The sequence below is a fragment of the Tachypleus tridentatus genome, chromosome 9 (genome assembly GCF_004210375.1).
Source record: "Tachypleus tridentatus isolate NWPU-2018 chromosome 9, ASM421037v1, whole genome shotgun sequence".
NCBI classification, from domain to species: domain Eukaryota; kingdom Metazoa; phylum Arthropoda; class Merostomata; order Xiphosura; family Limulidae; genus Tachypleus; species Tachypleus tridentatus.
Genome location: NC_134833.1, coordinates 154,243,263 through 154,260,254, shown reverse-complemented (window position 1 = coordinate 154,260,254; position 16,992 = coordinate 154,243,263). Strand labels below are relative to the sequence as shown.

Here is a 16,992-nt window from a genome sequence, read left to right as displayed (position 1 = left end):
GCACGGACAAGAGATCTAGTTAGATAATTAATCCATTTCGGTATAATCAGGATTCATTTGGATTACCACACTTAAAAAAAACACACAAAAAACTGTATCACCTGAGTTATTTTTTTCGAACTATTTTTAAGGTTTAACCTAACAAACAAATTTTGTTTACATTTCTGTTTCTATAAGTACACATTTTTTAGTTGTGGCTTTTAATTATTTTATTTTAGATAATTCACGCAAGAGGTAAGGCTACATAAGGTCACGTCACAGTAGCTTCGTGTAGGCCTATTAGCAAAGAAATATCTGCTAATCTTAAGATCAGAAAGGGATAACAGTGTAAAACGAAGAAGAGCACTGTGGTTGGAAGACTCTAACTCTAAACCTAGCCGCGCCCCTCTTTGCGACCCCTCTGTAAACCTAATAGTATAGAGTCGTTTCAGTAGTAAGAAGATCCTTGTCTTCCGCACCTAAACTAGTATGCCGAGCGCGTGGCGGCACGAGCGGCGGTCTCATTTTCGAAGATCGACTGAGTTAGACACGACCAGTAGCTAGGCCTACTAGCTGACTGACTGACTGACTGCATTCCCGCTTGGGATTTTTCTGGGCTGTGGTTTCCGTTAGAAGAGTTATTTCGTCTCCGTTTCAGTCCTTAGCGGGAGACTCAACGGACTTGTTTTCTAACTCGCAAGCAAGTAGCGTTATAATAAACGTTTAGATTACCGAGTGAACTGAAAATGGCCAATCCCGATATGTACAACGAATCCTTCAATGAGGGATACATGGATCAAGAGGAAGAATGGGAACGCGAGGGATTATTAGATCCCGCTTGGGAGAAACAACAGCGGAAGGTTTGGTTTAAAATGTTTTTTAGCTAAGTTCTAGTTTATTGGTACAAGTTCAGTTGGTGATGTGTAATATTAACTTTATTAATGCAAGTTTTGAAACTCTTCCGTGATTCATACCTGAACTTAGAGAGACTTCTGAGTATAGCCTAGGCTGTTTCCGCACAAACGAATTTTAAAACAAAATTGCAATTTTATACAAACTCGCGTACACACTGTTCTTACTGTAATCGAACATCTGTAGGCTTTTGATGCGGCTGGGCTATTATCACATTGATTTCCATAGAAGGACATAATAAATTAATACGTTATTTGTATTTATTCGCCCTAAAGTGAACGATAACAGAACTATGATAATATTTTATCGAATAAAGACCTATAAACGTATGTAATGGTTTTGAGGCTTAAAATGACCTTGAACCAAGAGTCTCTCTCAACCTTTTGAAACTTAGTGTGACTTTTTAAGCATCGAGAAACAATGGTAAATATATGTAGCGACCTCTGCAACACGTATGTGTAGATTCTTAATCAGTTTTAAATTTTAGTATTTAATAGATTTGTGATGTTAGAATTATATAACCAGTCATTTAAGATAACCTTTTCCACAAAATAATACAACCAATCATTGTTAGAAGCATCTTTTCCACAAAATAATATAACTAATTATTACCGTATTAATGTTCACCATAGGGTAATATAACCAGATGTCGTTTGGCAAATGTTTATCGTATAATAACGTAACCAATCGTTATTTTATTAACCTTTTCAACAGAATAATATCACAGATCATTATTAGACTAATCTTTTCCACGTTTTACATCACATGAAACCCGAAACAGTTCAAATTGTATCTCTCAGATAAGCGTGATAAAGCCCTTTTGAGGATTTTAGTGACTCCTCCTACAATTCAAGTAAAAATAGTTCAAAGATACTTGAACTTAGGAACTTTCGATGAATAAGCATTTGTATTTGATCAAGGGAACCCTGAAAAGCTCTTAGAGTTTGAATACAGATGAAAATCTAGACCGTGTGGATTTTAATTTTAAACTTGGCGTTGCTTTATTGTTATAGTATAGTATTACGTCAGTTTAATCTGCATTGGTTATAAAAAATGTGATCTTAAGTTACTTTGTCAATGTTTTATTTGTGGAAAAACAAAACAAAAGGTGCAGAATCGTTACTTGAATTGGACGTTTGTGTCAGCACTTTAATTCAGAACAGCGATGCATTGATAGTTTCGTGGCCTTTGTTCTCAGCTTGGAGACCTATTCATACCAGCTTTACGACTCTTTGTTTCACGCAACGTATATATATATATATATATATATTTATTTATTTATATATAAATGGGCTCAGCATGAACTGTTTCGTATAAATATAGAAAACAAATAAAACGATCTACTTTGTACACTTAAAGGCCCAGTAATTTAAAACATTATTTTGGAATATTTTTATGAAAGTTTACAGTTCAACAGTTGAAAAACTGTAGTGATTTTCAAGATATAATTAATTTTAATATTTTTCAATACAATCTTATAAATACACTTTGTTGAACAATTTATAATAAATCAATGTACTACATAATGGACCGATGGCATATGGCATTGTATTTTTCATTACTAATAATTATACCAAATGGTGATATTTGAATCTCTCAGATATCAAGGTTACATTACAGTTATTTCCAAAAGAGACCTGCATTATCAGGCACCACCAGTGGTTAACAAAGAAGGATGATGTACTGTTTTCAACCCTAATTACAGCATCTTGAAGATGCAATACAGTAGGTTGAGACAATGTCTGAAAATAAAATAAAAAATTAACCAGGCTTTAATGGTTTTCATTTGGACGCTAATTTTAGGGTTAGCCCTAAGGGATGAAACATTAAATGACCGTCTTTTGAACTTAAAATATAATACTGGAATCACCTTTCAAAAGCTAACCTGAAAACTAAAAACTAAATAATTTTGTCTTTATGAATGAGATTAGTGAAATGATACCCTCCAGTCAAAATCTATAACACCTGCTCGCAGCATCAATTTTATGACAGGGAACGAAATGACTCGCTCCAACCATTATGTGACTAAGAGAGAATTGACACTCAAACCACATCTTTTGGTGATTAGTCTGCAGTAGTTTTATGATTGAGAGCGGAATAACACATATTCCAGTCAGTGGCGAATTTAAGGTTGTGTAGGCCCAGGGTCTAATAATTTTGTGGGCCTACATACATCCCATGTAATTTTATATAGAATAAAATTATTAGTGGGCCCTCATTAAGACAGGGCCCTGGGGCTGAGCCCACTCTAGCTTCTTTTAAATACGCCACTGATTCCAGCTAAAACTTACGACTGGTCACTGTTGGAAACTCAACATAGGATACTCAATTATTATTCCAACTACTCATTTTAATGAGTAATTATTAATTCTAGTTTCCATACGATTATTACGAATTATCAAATGGCGTATTAAAAAAAAAATAATATATTTATATATGTCTAGGTTTGACGTCTAGCATTTTTGTACATAGAAAAATAAACTAAGGTCTGTGGTTATCGTTGTGACAGATGATCTTCTAGTTCATTGGGAATATGTCCATCACTGTTGTGTTTTTGTAATGTATATCTTCACAGGGAATTATTTGATTTTTCTCACAATCAACATCAACAGATTAACAGTGTTGTGTCAACTTTCATTACTCGTGAACCCAGATCAACTTTCATTACTCTTGAACCCAGAATAGGAAGCGCTCAAAAAAACATAAGCGAGCAGAGTACAACAGAAAAAAGCAAATGCTTATTTTATATTTAACCAATAAATTATTCTATCAAACTCCAGTCAATAATTTTGTTGTTGTTACGTTTGACTTCCTACTATGGAAAGTCTCTGAGTCAAGTTACAGTGGAATGTGAAAATCTTTATGGTGTATCTGTCCAAGACTTCCTTGCATCGTAGATCAATGCGTTGCTCACTCATAACGGCTGTCAGAGCAGTGACAGTCCACTATTTTTTGCATGTAACATTAAATTTTCTATTACTGTATTTATATTACTTTTGGTATTTTACTGTATAAGACGCTCCCCAAAAACGCGGATAATGTGCCCTCTGCTACCGCCTTTTGCTTCCGACCTCTCTATGTCTATGTGTATATATGAAACCAGTGGCTGGAACTGACAGTGGCTTTCATTCAAACTACCAATACTTTGGCCTCGTAGCATTATACGATGCCCTTTAGAGGAGTCCTAAATTTATACCAATTCTGAACGTGCTTTTTATGTAAAGTTAAAGAGAAAAGAAATAAATTACACATTGTTCTCGATGTTTGACAAAATCTTGAAAACCTATAATTTTAACGTATCTTAGAAGAGCAGACTATTATTTATAAATATTTATTTAAGTCTGTTTTTTTTCAAATCTTATAACAACCCAGCTCATACTGACTGTAGTAGTTACTTGTTCATGTGTAAACCAATGATATCTTCAGATAAAACTAGATAGGTCGTAGATTCGGGCAGCATTCGGCATTTAGTGACTTCATTCTGTTTGTCTGTAAAAAGTAAACGAAGATGTTAAAAAGATAAGGTCATTGCTGTCTTAACCCAATTACATTTAATCCATCTTCAGTTACATGCAACATATCTCCAATTATATTTAATCCATCTTCAGTTACATGCAACACATCTCCAATTATATTTAATCCATCTTCAGTTACATGCAACATATCTCAATTATATTTAATTCATCTTCAGTTACATGTAACATATCTCCAATTGTATTTAATTCATCTTCAGTTACATGTAACATATCTCCAATTGTATTTAATTCATCTTCAGTTGCATGTAACATATCTCCAATTATATTTAATCCATCTTCAAATATATTTAAAAAGATTTCCAAATGGTCAAAATTTGGGCCGACATGGAATATTGATTTATTTCTTTCATAGTTATATTATTCATGATTTAAATAAACAACAACATTACTCAAAGTGAATTTGATTTAATTAACTACTGATTAATATTTCTAATGAGTTACGTGTTACATAGTGTTGTATTAACCAACGTTATGCCCGCCAAAGGAATGTCTACAGATTTACAACGCTAAAATCAGGGGTTCGATTCCTCCGGTGGACTCAACAGATAGCCCGATGTGGCGTCGCTAGAAGAAAACACACCAATGTTATATGTATGTATATTTTACTTGGGAAAGCTTAAAATTAAAAAAAAGAATACACCGTAAAAGAATAGCGCGAATCTTACACAGCATATCCAAACCTTAGAAAAAAATATAATTAAATGTAAAGCTTTTGTAATTACGTATTCAGTGTTTCATGAGTTAGGAGAGAAACGAGGTTTTATTCCAGACAACGAGCGAGATGTATCGTAGTGATATATAACCCTTGCCACCTACATAAAGTACCATGTGTGTAATATTTAAATATTGACACATCTGGTGTTTGTCGAGCTTGTAAATTTCAGATTAATGTCTTTACAGTGTTAGGAGGAACCGGCATGGCCAAACGCGTAAGGCGTGCGACTCGTAATCCGAGGTTCGCGCCTACGTCGCGCTAAACATGCTCGCCCAGCCATGGGTGTATAATGTGACGGTCAATCCCACTATTCGTTGGTAAAAGAGGCCCAAGAGTTGGCGGTGGGTGGTGATGACTAGCTGCCTTCCCTCTAGTCTTACACTGCTAAATTAGGGACGGCTAGCACAGATAGCCCTCGAGTAGCTTTGTGCGAAATTCCAAACAAACAAACAAATACAGTGTTAGGGTTCTACTTGTCAGAAAGGTGAGCCTACCTCTCTCTTTTTAATATATTGTGTTTGTTTCTAATATTTAACAGTCATGAACTGATAGGCTAATTCCAGAGTCTTACTATTAAAGCTATCTTGAAGCATGGTGGATGGTTTGTTTTAATATTCATTTTCTTGCTCTTGTCAAACTTAATGGTCGAAAGATGACTAACTCTTAAGTGCGTAAGACCTAAAACGTCTTAATAAAAGATAGTACTCGTGTGTTCTAGCTGTGAATAGTCTCCGCTGTGACTTTTCTGTTTACGTAGGAACAAAGAAAATATTATTTATTTTGTAAGATACAAAATAACAGACTAAAATTCTGTTCTACACTTTTGAAATTACCAGTATGAAAGTTACCCAGAAATGTTGTTTATGTCACTTTTACCTTATAAATTCCCCGTATTCTACTAAAATCACTATTTCATCAAAAAAGTTATCTGTTTAGTTTCGTTATTGTGCTAGGCCTAGTTATTGTCCTAAATTTGAACTGGTTTTACTTTATCTACTGTTTCAGAAACGTTGCATCTCAGTCTCTCGATCAGCACAGCCATCAGAATTATCAGTTTTATTCTACAAATCAAATGTTTCTATATTAGAATGCAGCGTCATACATAATGCATTATTAAAACAAAATTCAACCTTGCTGTCAAGCAGCAAAATGTATAACGAAATTGAAAGCTAAAGTTTACTCCTAGTACAATTCTAATCTTACTGCGCTGTGTTTCATCAGCAAATTGAACCTATTATCAAAATTAATAAATTTAAATGCATTAGAAAATGTTAACCACTGCACTATCGCCTATATTACTGCTTTACAAAGTAGACTTTTAGCAACAAAATGTAACAGTTTGTTAAATTAAAACGATTTATCTGAATGTTTGTAAAGGAAACAGAATTTATCATTACGTTAATTTTGCTCGACTTTCTAAACTATAAAATTATCAAAAACTTTCAAACTGCAATGATCGATCTTGTTGCATGTTTTGTTGTAACAAAGCCATTTGTGGCTATCTGCTGTGTGCACCGAGGGAATCGAATCTGTGATCTGATGTTTGTAAATACGAAACTTTACCACTGCCCCACCACAACAAAATTGTCTGGAAATACAATGTAAAATATTGTTTTAAATTAGTGATATGTAAATACAAATGAATACATAATAACGTACAAGTTAGATCTAAGAAAAGATTTAAATAAATAAAGTTACAGAAGCATCCCCGTCGCGCCAAACATGCTCGCCCTGTCAGCCGGGGCGTTATAATGTGACGGTCAATCCCACTATTCGTTGGTAAAAGAGTACCCCAAGAGTTTGCGGTTGGTGGTGATGACTAGCTGCCTTCCCTCTAGTCTTACACTGTTAAATTAGGGACGGCTAGCACAGATAGCCCTGAGTAGTTTTGTGCGAAATTAAAAAAAAACAAACAAACAAAAGTTACAGAAATTTCAAAGCGCCTCCTACTCAAAATTCCAAGGTGAAACCATCCACATTTTAACCAATTACGAATACAATTGAAGAAGCCAATACTTGATTTCAAGAAAATTTTAATTTTAATTTGAGATGCTACAGAAATGGAATACATTTATCAACCTGCTATAACAGAACCTGGTTTACTAAATTTGTTAGCGTAGATAGCCCTCGTGGTTTTTGCGCGAAATTAAAAACAAACAAACAAATAAATTTTGTTTGGAACAGCGGTAAGTCTACAGATTTACAACGCTACAATCGGATTTGATTCTTTTCCTTTGACACAGCAGATAGCTCGACAAGACATTTTTAAACACACATCTACACTAATGTATATTTAGTATAAAGTTTCAGGAAAATATTTCCATAGTGAGTTTTATTAATTTTATTATTGTCACTCCTTTCCAGATAATGGTTTCATATATCATCCATTTACTTTATTTTCAGTTTTAAATATAATGAGCAGTACTTAAAGCATTCCTCAGTTTCCTTATTTTGAGCTTCTTTCAAGATAGCTCAAGATAAAAGCAATATTTTACATAAGCTATGTACATTAAGTAAAAATAAAATCGCGCTTGAGTGTGTCAGACAACTGGTGGCTTGGTTTTGTATAGGGAAGTTATGATTACCATTTAAGGATCACCGCTTGAGCTAATCGTAACATCCTACATCAATCACATCGATCCATTAAGACCACCAGGTTCTTCTTCAAAAGTAAAGCAGTTTATGATGACGTTTCCATGTAACTTCTATTTTTACATAAAACCAAAATTGTCACTTCATGGAAACGAGATATTGAAAGCTGCTTTGTTTTCAAACTGTTTCTAGGAGTTTTAGTTTGAAGTTTTCAATCATTTAGAAGGTTATTTTAGATTTATATAAAAACTAACAAAAAAACAGTTTTGCAAATTTAAAGTTTCGAAAAATGTTTCTTATTTAATACTTGTTAAATACCGAGTACTTTCCTTAAAAAGCTAATATATCTCCTCAAAAGAGGCCCCCTTGTGGTTCAGCACGAATTCAGTCCTCAAACAATAAGAATTTTGTTTCGGGCCTTGATGTTTGAAAACATTGTTTGAAAAACGATAAAAATATCTATACACAGGAGAAACAAAAATAAATATTTCTAATATTTTGATAAGTGATTTTTGGTTTGTAATAAAAAAAAAAACACACACTTTGTAGATTATCTCCGAACTTTATACAGTACAGAACTGGAAGCATCCTTTTTTTCTTTGTTTACTTTATTTAATATTTAGTGTTAACCATCAAATCCTCATAATATGTCGTTAACTATTTATCCAGTGTTGCGGTTGGGAAGGAAAAAAACAATTGAGAAGTTAATTATGACAAGTGTCGCCCACTGCTTGGTAGTTTTTTATTAATTTATTTTTAATACATGTTAATATGTTTTATGACACGTGTGTAAACATTGTTTTATGATTTTTATAGAAAAACATTCACGTGTAAAGAATGCTAGCCCTATTTCTGATGTGTAACTTATCCTTCCATATCACGTGCTCTTATTTATACCAATCACGTTACTTTTTTACGGCGTGATATATGTCAGTTGAACACAGAATTTCTTTAAATTCATTTCTTTAGAAAAGTTTTCTTTATATGAAGGAAAACCCAGTGAACAGTATACAGAAAATCTGGAAAGATGCAGAGATAAGTAATTTATCTACCGCCTACACTTTCTATTCCAGTACTAGGTGTCGCTGTGGACATGTTTTAATTTTCTCTATGAGTCAGTCTTTTTCATTTTAGGTATTTTCCTGAATTTTTTTTTCCTTGTAATCACAGCAAGGTTTCTCACAGTTTTATACAAGAGTTTTCGTTTTATAACTAAACGTTTACTCCACGAAACTTGATACCTTTATCTATTCATTCTACAGTACTACCCAACCATATATGGAGTATATGCTATAGAGTCTGGGTAGAAGAGAGAGTGGGCGCAACTGCTAGTATCTAAATATTAGCACTTGCTATTTTAGTTTGTTGTGTGAGCAGATTCAATGACACATTTAGGAGGAATGTGATCACACAGTCTCACGACTGTCTAGCAAGCGCGTGCTGGTTCAGACATATATATATAGCCTTTTCAATATTCCTATAATGTATCTTTTACCAACTTTTACAACAACGATCAGATTTTAAGATAGTAAAAACTAGACACAAAACTCGTGTTTTAAAATTAATTTGGTTATAGAGAGGACTTTTATTGAATACAGTGGAATGAAAAACAACAGCAGATAAACTAAACTGCAAGATCGAGAAAATGAACACGAGCACTAAATAATGCTGTTTCTAATACAATGATGATATCGATTCGTGTTGACTTTTACTGAAGACAATACAGATATATAGAAGACGAGAGTAATACATGGATAATATTTAGGGTTACTGGAAGTCAAAGAGAACTATAATCTACTTCATATAAGTTTGGCAGATATGAATGGAAAATTATTAAAGAGTAAAAGAATACGGCAGAAAAACTATATCAATTTGTTTTTTCTCCAAATTAAAAAAAATGTCTAATTTTGCGTAACAGACTTGTAGTGACCAGGGAATATTCGGTTTATGTACGTGTGTTCCTTTGGTTTTGCATGTAACCTTGGGCTAGAAACATACTTTTAAAGCTAGATTTATACAGTTGGTTGTGCGACTCGTCAGTTAGGTACCCAAACAAACATCTTTGAGGTAAGAACGAAAAACTGTTAATATAAGATACCATAACCAGCACAGAAAATTATGAATCTCGATAAAATAAGAAAATAATTTGTTACCTGGTATTTTATTTATATTTTCACGTATAAATAAGTCGAGTTATTTCCTATCGCTTTTTTATGGTTTTATAGTTCATTCAGATTAAATTTTCATTTCCTAAATTAAATTAATTTTAAATTAAAATTTCTTTAAGTATTCTTTTTCTTGCCAGGCAGCACACATCGAGACACTTTGTATCTTTCCACATAAAATGGATATTTTGGACTGGAAATTGTGCTGCCATCTAGTGAGGACTATGTAACAATAAATAAGACACATAAGAAATATTTAAATCAAAATAAAAATATAAAGTTGTTTAATTGCTTCCTATTTTTGAAAACAAAATGCATGTTAATTTTTTTAATTCCTTGTAGTTCAATTATTGTAGGAAACTTTAAATAAAATTGTTTGTACCAGACAACTAATTTAAACTAGAAATTGTTACAAATTCAACACATAATGTGATAAAGAATAGAAGTATATACAGTCCCAGAACCATAAACAAATAATTTATAGTAAACATATAAAGCAAAGGTACAGTTCGGCCTTCTACAATACTAAACACGTTTAAAGATAGATTCCAAATTAGTCTCTGAATCACCCATTTTGATAAGTTGTGAGGATGAACACCACAGATCCAAAATCTTCTCTTTAGCTTCCAGAATATTAACAATTGACGTAACCGGATTAGGGCGCTACACTCGCAATCTACGGTCCCAGGTTCGAATCTCGCAACCAAACATGCTAACTTTTTTAGTCTTTAGGGACATTATATGGTTATGGTCAATCCCACTATTTGTTGGTATAATAGTAACCCAAGAGTTGGAGGTGGGTGGAAATAGCTGCCTTCCCTCTAGTGTACTAGTGCTCAATTAAAAACAGCGGACCAAGATAGCCCTCGCGTAGCTTTGTGCAAAAATTAAACAAAAAATTCGCAATACTAAGCAAGAGCAAACCCTTGGTTTTGTTCTTTGTCAAACCTTTCGGAAGTCCCTTTCATGAATTGAGATATAAAAATATGTTCTTTGTCAAACCTTTCAGGAAGTCCCTTTCATGAATTGAGATATTATAATATTTCATCCTGTTGGCCTCATCTGGTGAATCCTCACTTGAAGTTGTCAAAGAACAGAGTCTTTGGTCTTTTGTTGTTGTTGTTTTTCACAGATTCTGCAGGGTATAACCTTTCTTTATCGTACCGAAATATTACAATAAGCTAGATTAAGGAACTATGACAAGAGTGTTCTTCTGATAATTTTCTCCACAGAACAGAAGGAAATACTTTTAGGTGGACTAATTCTGTCACTCAGGTCTTCTGACTGCCATCGCACCCTGCTGTTTTTTTGGTCAGAGTCTGATTAAGACCACGGCGGAACTTTAGATACTTAAAAGTGGAAGCCAGCTTTTAAAATGTAAGCCCTTTCATCGCACCTGACAATAATTGAAGAAAATATTATATCATGCACCAGAGGCCCACAGAACTGGTCGACCATTCCAGTGTGACAGCTACCAACATGTGTAAAACAAGTTGATTTTGATGTTATCATTCACTCTTTTGCTGGGAGCGGCATGGCCAGGGGTGGGTTAAGGCGTGCGACTCGTAATTTGAGGGTCGCGGGTTCGCATCCCGTCGCGCCAAACATGCTCGCCCCAGCCATGGGGCGTTATAATGTGACGGTCAATTCCACTATTCGTTGGTAAAAGAGCAGCCCAAGAGTTGGAGGTGGGTGGTGATGACTAGCTGCCTTCCCTCTAGTCTTACACTGCAAAATTAGGGACGGCTGGTGCAGATAGCCCTAGAGTAGCTTTGCGCGAAATTCAAAAAACAAACAAACAAACAAACTTTGCTGTGAAATCTTCAAAGATTTCAAAAGAAGTAATTAGGAAATCAGTCTTTTCTTCCATCGCTTTGATTTGTTTTTAAATAAATCTACTGCTTGCTTTGAATTTTCATTACTGCAAAGAAGGTCCAAAGAGATAAAAAATATAACAGATGAGGTAGTAAATGGTAAAAGGGATTGAAGGTAAAGTTAGTGATGGTGGTTGTGAAGCTAGTGGTGGGATAGGGATGAGGGTAGAGTGGAAAAACAGTAGTGTTAGAGTTGGAAAAACAGTAGGGTTAGAGTTGGAAAAAACAGTAGGGTTAGAGTTGGAAAAAACAGTAGGGTTAGAGTTGGAAAAACAGTAGTGTTAGAGGTGGAAAAAAACAGTAGTGTTAGAGTTGGAAAGAGTGAAAAATTGTGCCAAACTGTGGTCAGTAGGAGGCATCTGAGAGAGGCCTATTAAAAGAAGGTATAAAGATTGCAGACCCTAAGACACTGTGACCTCATTAGAAATTTCTTCCTTTCAATATATAACTTTAGATAATATATGTTGCTGTCCAGTACTAAGTTTTTTGTTTTGTTTTTTGCTGGTACTCAGAAACAAACATGTTTTTTTCCTGCTTTGTTTTTCATTAGTCATTTGCTGAAGGTTTCTTCATTTCAACATGTTTCTGGAGTGCCATAGCATGAACATTTCTTCTGGAGTGCCATAGCATGAACATTTCTAGATAAATAATGCTGTCTACTTGCGATAAATTTGTCCTGTTTGATGTCATTATATTTTTGAAGTTAAACTTTTGTTTTAGTGAAATGAAAGAAGAAAATGTCTGATTTTTTTTAACTTTTTCGACTAAGGTGTCAAATTCAACATTGATTATCAAATATTGAAACGATTTTAAAAGCGCAAATCAGCTGGAAAATACAGTCGTGGTGGAACGGAATTTATCGGAACTACATTTAAACATTTATTCAACGTATTATAGGAAGTTTCATACCAAAAAAAGTTACCGCTCTTGGGAACGGTATCTAACAGCCCTTCCTGATGCAAAATGCCCATATCATAAAGGTGTGTTCAGATTAGTGGTTTGGAAGTTAAAGGATGGAAATATCCTTTGCACTTAATGACTCTGGAAAACCAAAGAACTTAGTCGGCTTGGAGGACCATCCAGAAAGAGACATCTGCAACAAGTCGCAGTAAATATCTTGTAACTGAAGAAAAATCCATGAACACACAGGTCAGTGACTAAAGAGGGTCGCAGGTTCGCATTCCCTTCGCGCCAAATATGCTCACCCTTTCAGCCGTGGGGGCGTTATAATGTGACGGTCAATCCAACTATTCGTTGGTAAAAGGGAAGCCCAAGAGTTGGCGGTGGGTGGTGATGACTAGCTGCCTTCCCTCTAGTCTTACACTGCTAAATAAGGGACGGCTAGCACAGATAGCCCTCGAGTAGCTTTGTGCGACTTTAAAAAAAAAACACAAAAAAATAGTGACTAAATATGTCCACGTTGCTCAGGCAACAGTACGCAACATAATCATTAACAATATTTGTCTGGAATCAATACCAAAATTAGGCTTCCAAACATGCTCAGCAAGGATGTTTGTCTGGAATCATTACCAAGAGTAGGCTTCCAAACATAATCAGTAAGAATATTTGTCTGGAAATAAGACCAATACTAGGCTTCCCTTTATATCTCCAGTATAACGGTCGCTCACCTGTAATGGCTAAAGAGTGACACAGGTATTAATTTTGTTACATACCAAAACATATCGGTCAAGTGACTGGATGCAACGCCTGTACAATCAGACAATTGAAATGAACACTGGAAAACATTGCCCTCGCACACTAAATGTATTATGAAAACATGGAGTGGACGGAGCCTTTCCAATGAAAATTATGACGTAGGATTATTTTGACGATAATCGAATGTTGCGACATGGACAACGATATAATGAGGCTCCAAACTCATTGTCTTATAACGTACTTAGTCAGCCCTCTGTAAAAAAGTATTTGGTTTTTATGAAGTTAATATGCCAATATATTTTCAACGTTAGAATATACGTGAAATGACACATATTTAATATGTGTTTTATTTTACGAACTTACAAAACAGGGTTTAACCATTTCATAATGTACGTCGCCACTGTTACAGTGTTTCACATTCATTAAGTATGATTATATTTTCAATAACTTCCAAGCGTGCTTCAGGAAATAACATTCTTAATTAAAAGGGTAGCCTAAGAGCTGGCGGTGGGTGGTGATAACTAACTACCTTCCCTCTAGTTTTACACTGCTAAATTAGAGACGGCTAGCGCAGATAGCCCCTTGTGTAGCTTTGCGCGAAATTCAAAAATAAACAATCTTTTACTCAGTGTGAAATATGAGTTATTTTATTGTTGTGATGGTGTTATAAGCCTGAAATACAACGGAAGAGGCATCCACCAAAAATAATAATAAAAATAGATTTTTGGTGCGGTTTACTGAAGAGCACAAAAGACGTAAAATAATTTTTCTATTTATTATTAATTAAACACAATTTTCAAGTGTGTAAACCGTAACTCAAAACATTTCCCTTAGTTTGAGAGTAAGTATATCTCGTCAGCAGGTTTCAACTAGCCTCGCCACACTTCTTCCCCTGTCGCTCTAAACGTTATGTTTCTTGGTTACTTTTAGTGAATGTGATTGAAAGAATAATACTATATATATATATATATATATGTATGATAACAGACAAAACTACCCTGTTACAACATATTTTGCAACATTGTTACATCTTCATTTTATGCTGATATGACTATAAACAATATTATTCATCTATTGATAATATTCTGAAGTGACTATAAAATGATATCATTTATGTCTCAATTTTTATTTTACCAAAATATTTAGAAACTGTTAAAATAAAAAAAGGAAAAGGGATAGTAAAAAAAATAGAGAAACAGATGAATCAAAACCCGATTATTATATTTTTAGGCCTAATCTAGTGAGTATATTAAAAAAGTAACCAAACTAGGCTGGAAGACTTCATGTTTACAGTACTTATCAGCTTTAGCCGCTCAAAACAAAATCTCATATATTTTGTATTTATAGCCACGTAACTAAAACTTTTTAAATAGGTTATGGAGGTTCGCACCGTTTTATATAGTACACCTGTATAGGTTCTGGTGCAAAAAAAAAACTAGCTGATTTTGCTGTAGGCTTGTGAAGCAAAAATATGAATGATAATAAAAAAGGTAAAAGGTAATTATACTAAAATACACATTCACAATCCAGTGAAGTACGAAAACCAGTATAATAAATCAACACTCACAAGGGAAGAGAAAGTTACTATGGTAATCATCTGCTGTTAGAAATCTTACTGAAATAGTCGCAGAAAACCTTGTAGAGACAAAGTAGAATAGCGAACTCGAGAAATGATGAATCTTCAACTAACAGTTTCCAATTAATGTGCTATAAGTTGGACAATTCTTTTTTTTCAATTAATGCACATTTGTAAAACAATGGATATTTTTCAATGAAGGAAAATGAAGGACTTAGAAAAAATTCTCCGGACGAAAAAATGAAGGCGCTTGAATTAATTTTAAAACTACCTATAGTATACTCGATACTGTATTCATTATTATTGACTAGGTTTCAATAAAATATTCGTAGCCATTACTTTTGTTGGCTTTTAAAACTAAAATAAATAATAATAACAAAGCTGAGGACAGTGTTATAAATACAGATTGCTTACTCTTATAAAATAAAGCCTTTTCAACTAGTATAGCAGTGCTTAAATAACTTCTACATTTCTACGATGCTTAAATGGCTTCAAAGAGCTTATGTTGGTAGCGGAGAACTTAGAAAATTTTATAGGGTGGGAATTTCGGCTTTCAAGAATCAACTTAAAAGTAGTCCTACAACAGTTGCTGGACTTTGTTTAGTAGCTGTGCGTGAATTTTAGTGCACTATACCAAGCCGTTTTTGCTGTAGTCTTCGGTGTTTGAATCGCTTTGCAAAGAAACTTCGTCAGTAGTCAGTACAGGTGAAAAAAACAAAACTGATATAATTTCTCTTTCAAAAATCGACATAAAATAGTTCTGCCCAGGAGTTTTTTATTTCTTTTCAGTAGATTTAAATGAAATATTCACAGGAGTTTTTTATTTCTTTTCATTAGGTTTAGATGAAATATTCACAGGAGTTTTTTTTATTTCTTTTCAGTAGGTTTAGATGAAATATTCACAGGAGTTTTTTTTATTTCTTTTCAGTAGGTTTAGATGAAATATTCACAGGAGTTTTTTATTTCTTTTCAGTAGGTTTAGATGAAAATTTCACAGGAGTTTTTTCTATATTTTTGGGAAACAAGAATAATATGAAGAATAAATGGGTGAACATTGAATTTTATCTAACAATCGGAAATCACTTTTTTTTTTATTATCAGATTTTACCAGCTTTAGCCATCGAGGTCGAAGGTTTTTAGTGTTGGTTTCATGAACAAGTCTGTTTTTTAAGATGTTTTTGCTCTGTGTTTTGTTAGAATTTTTGCAAAATTTCTGGGCGAACGTTATTAGTGTTATAAACCAGTATGTGTATTTTGATAAAGTGTCTGTAAATTCATCTGGGGTCACTTCAACTGAATATAAGCACAGAAGATAAAAATATATTTATATAAACTGTCATTACAGTTGTAGTAAAGTTGATATTTAAAAGCGTTTCATTTATTATATTCCAAAAATCTGTCCCTTTATTTTAATTTTATGGTAAAATGAGGGTTGTATATTGAAAGAAAATTTTGGTCATAACCACATTCGTTTTTGTTTGAGATGCTAATATTTGAAAGTTGCTTAAATTTAACAGTTTGTGATGCCAATATATCTTCATTTAGACTTTCACGGCATGGTGTAATTCACATTTACGGAAGGCTGGGACCCAGATTGAAAATATTGAAGACGATTTTCGAAATGGGCTGAAGCTTATGTTATTGTTGGAGGTAATATCGGGGGAGACTCTTCCTAGACCAGATCGAGGCAAAATGCGTTTCCACAAAATTGCTAATGTGAATAAAGGCTTGGAATTCATCGAAAGGAAGGGTGTAAAGCTTGTTTCTATAGGAGCTGAGGGTAAGTTTGCTAAGATATTCCAAGTATACTTGATGGAAAATAAGACAAAATGCAACTGAATTTATTTTTCCTTTTTAAAAATTGTTGTTCACAATTTAATAAATTGCTCCCATGGAGACTACAACCGCAACAAAACTTGTATTTCTAGGTTCTAAATTTTAATTTGTCAAAATTTAGAAATAATCCTGTATAGTGCCACTACTTTTC

General features: G+C 33.8%; 1 pseudogene across 1 annotated transcript in view; it reads left to right on the top strand.

Moving 5' to 3' along the window:
• Positions 1-225: 225 nt before the first annotated feature.
• LOC143226705 (alpha-actinin-like) overlaps positions 226-16,992 on the top strand; it is a 39,742-nt pseudogene continuing 22,975 nt past the window's right edge. The window contains exons 1-2 of the transcript XR_013014715.1: positions 226-839; positions 16,551-16,785. The product of XR_013014715.1 is annotated as an alpha-actinin-like (transcript). The remainder of the gene's footprint in view (positions 840-16,550; positions 16,786-16,992) is intronic.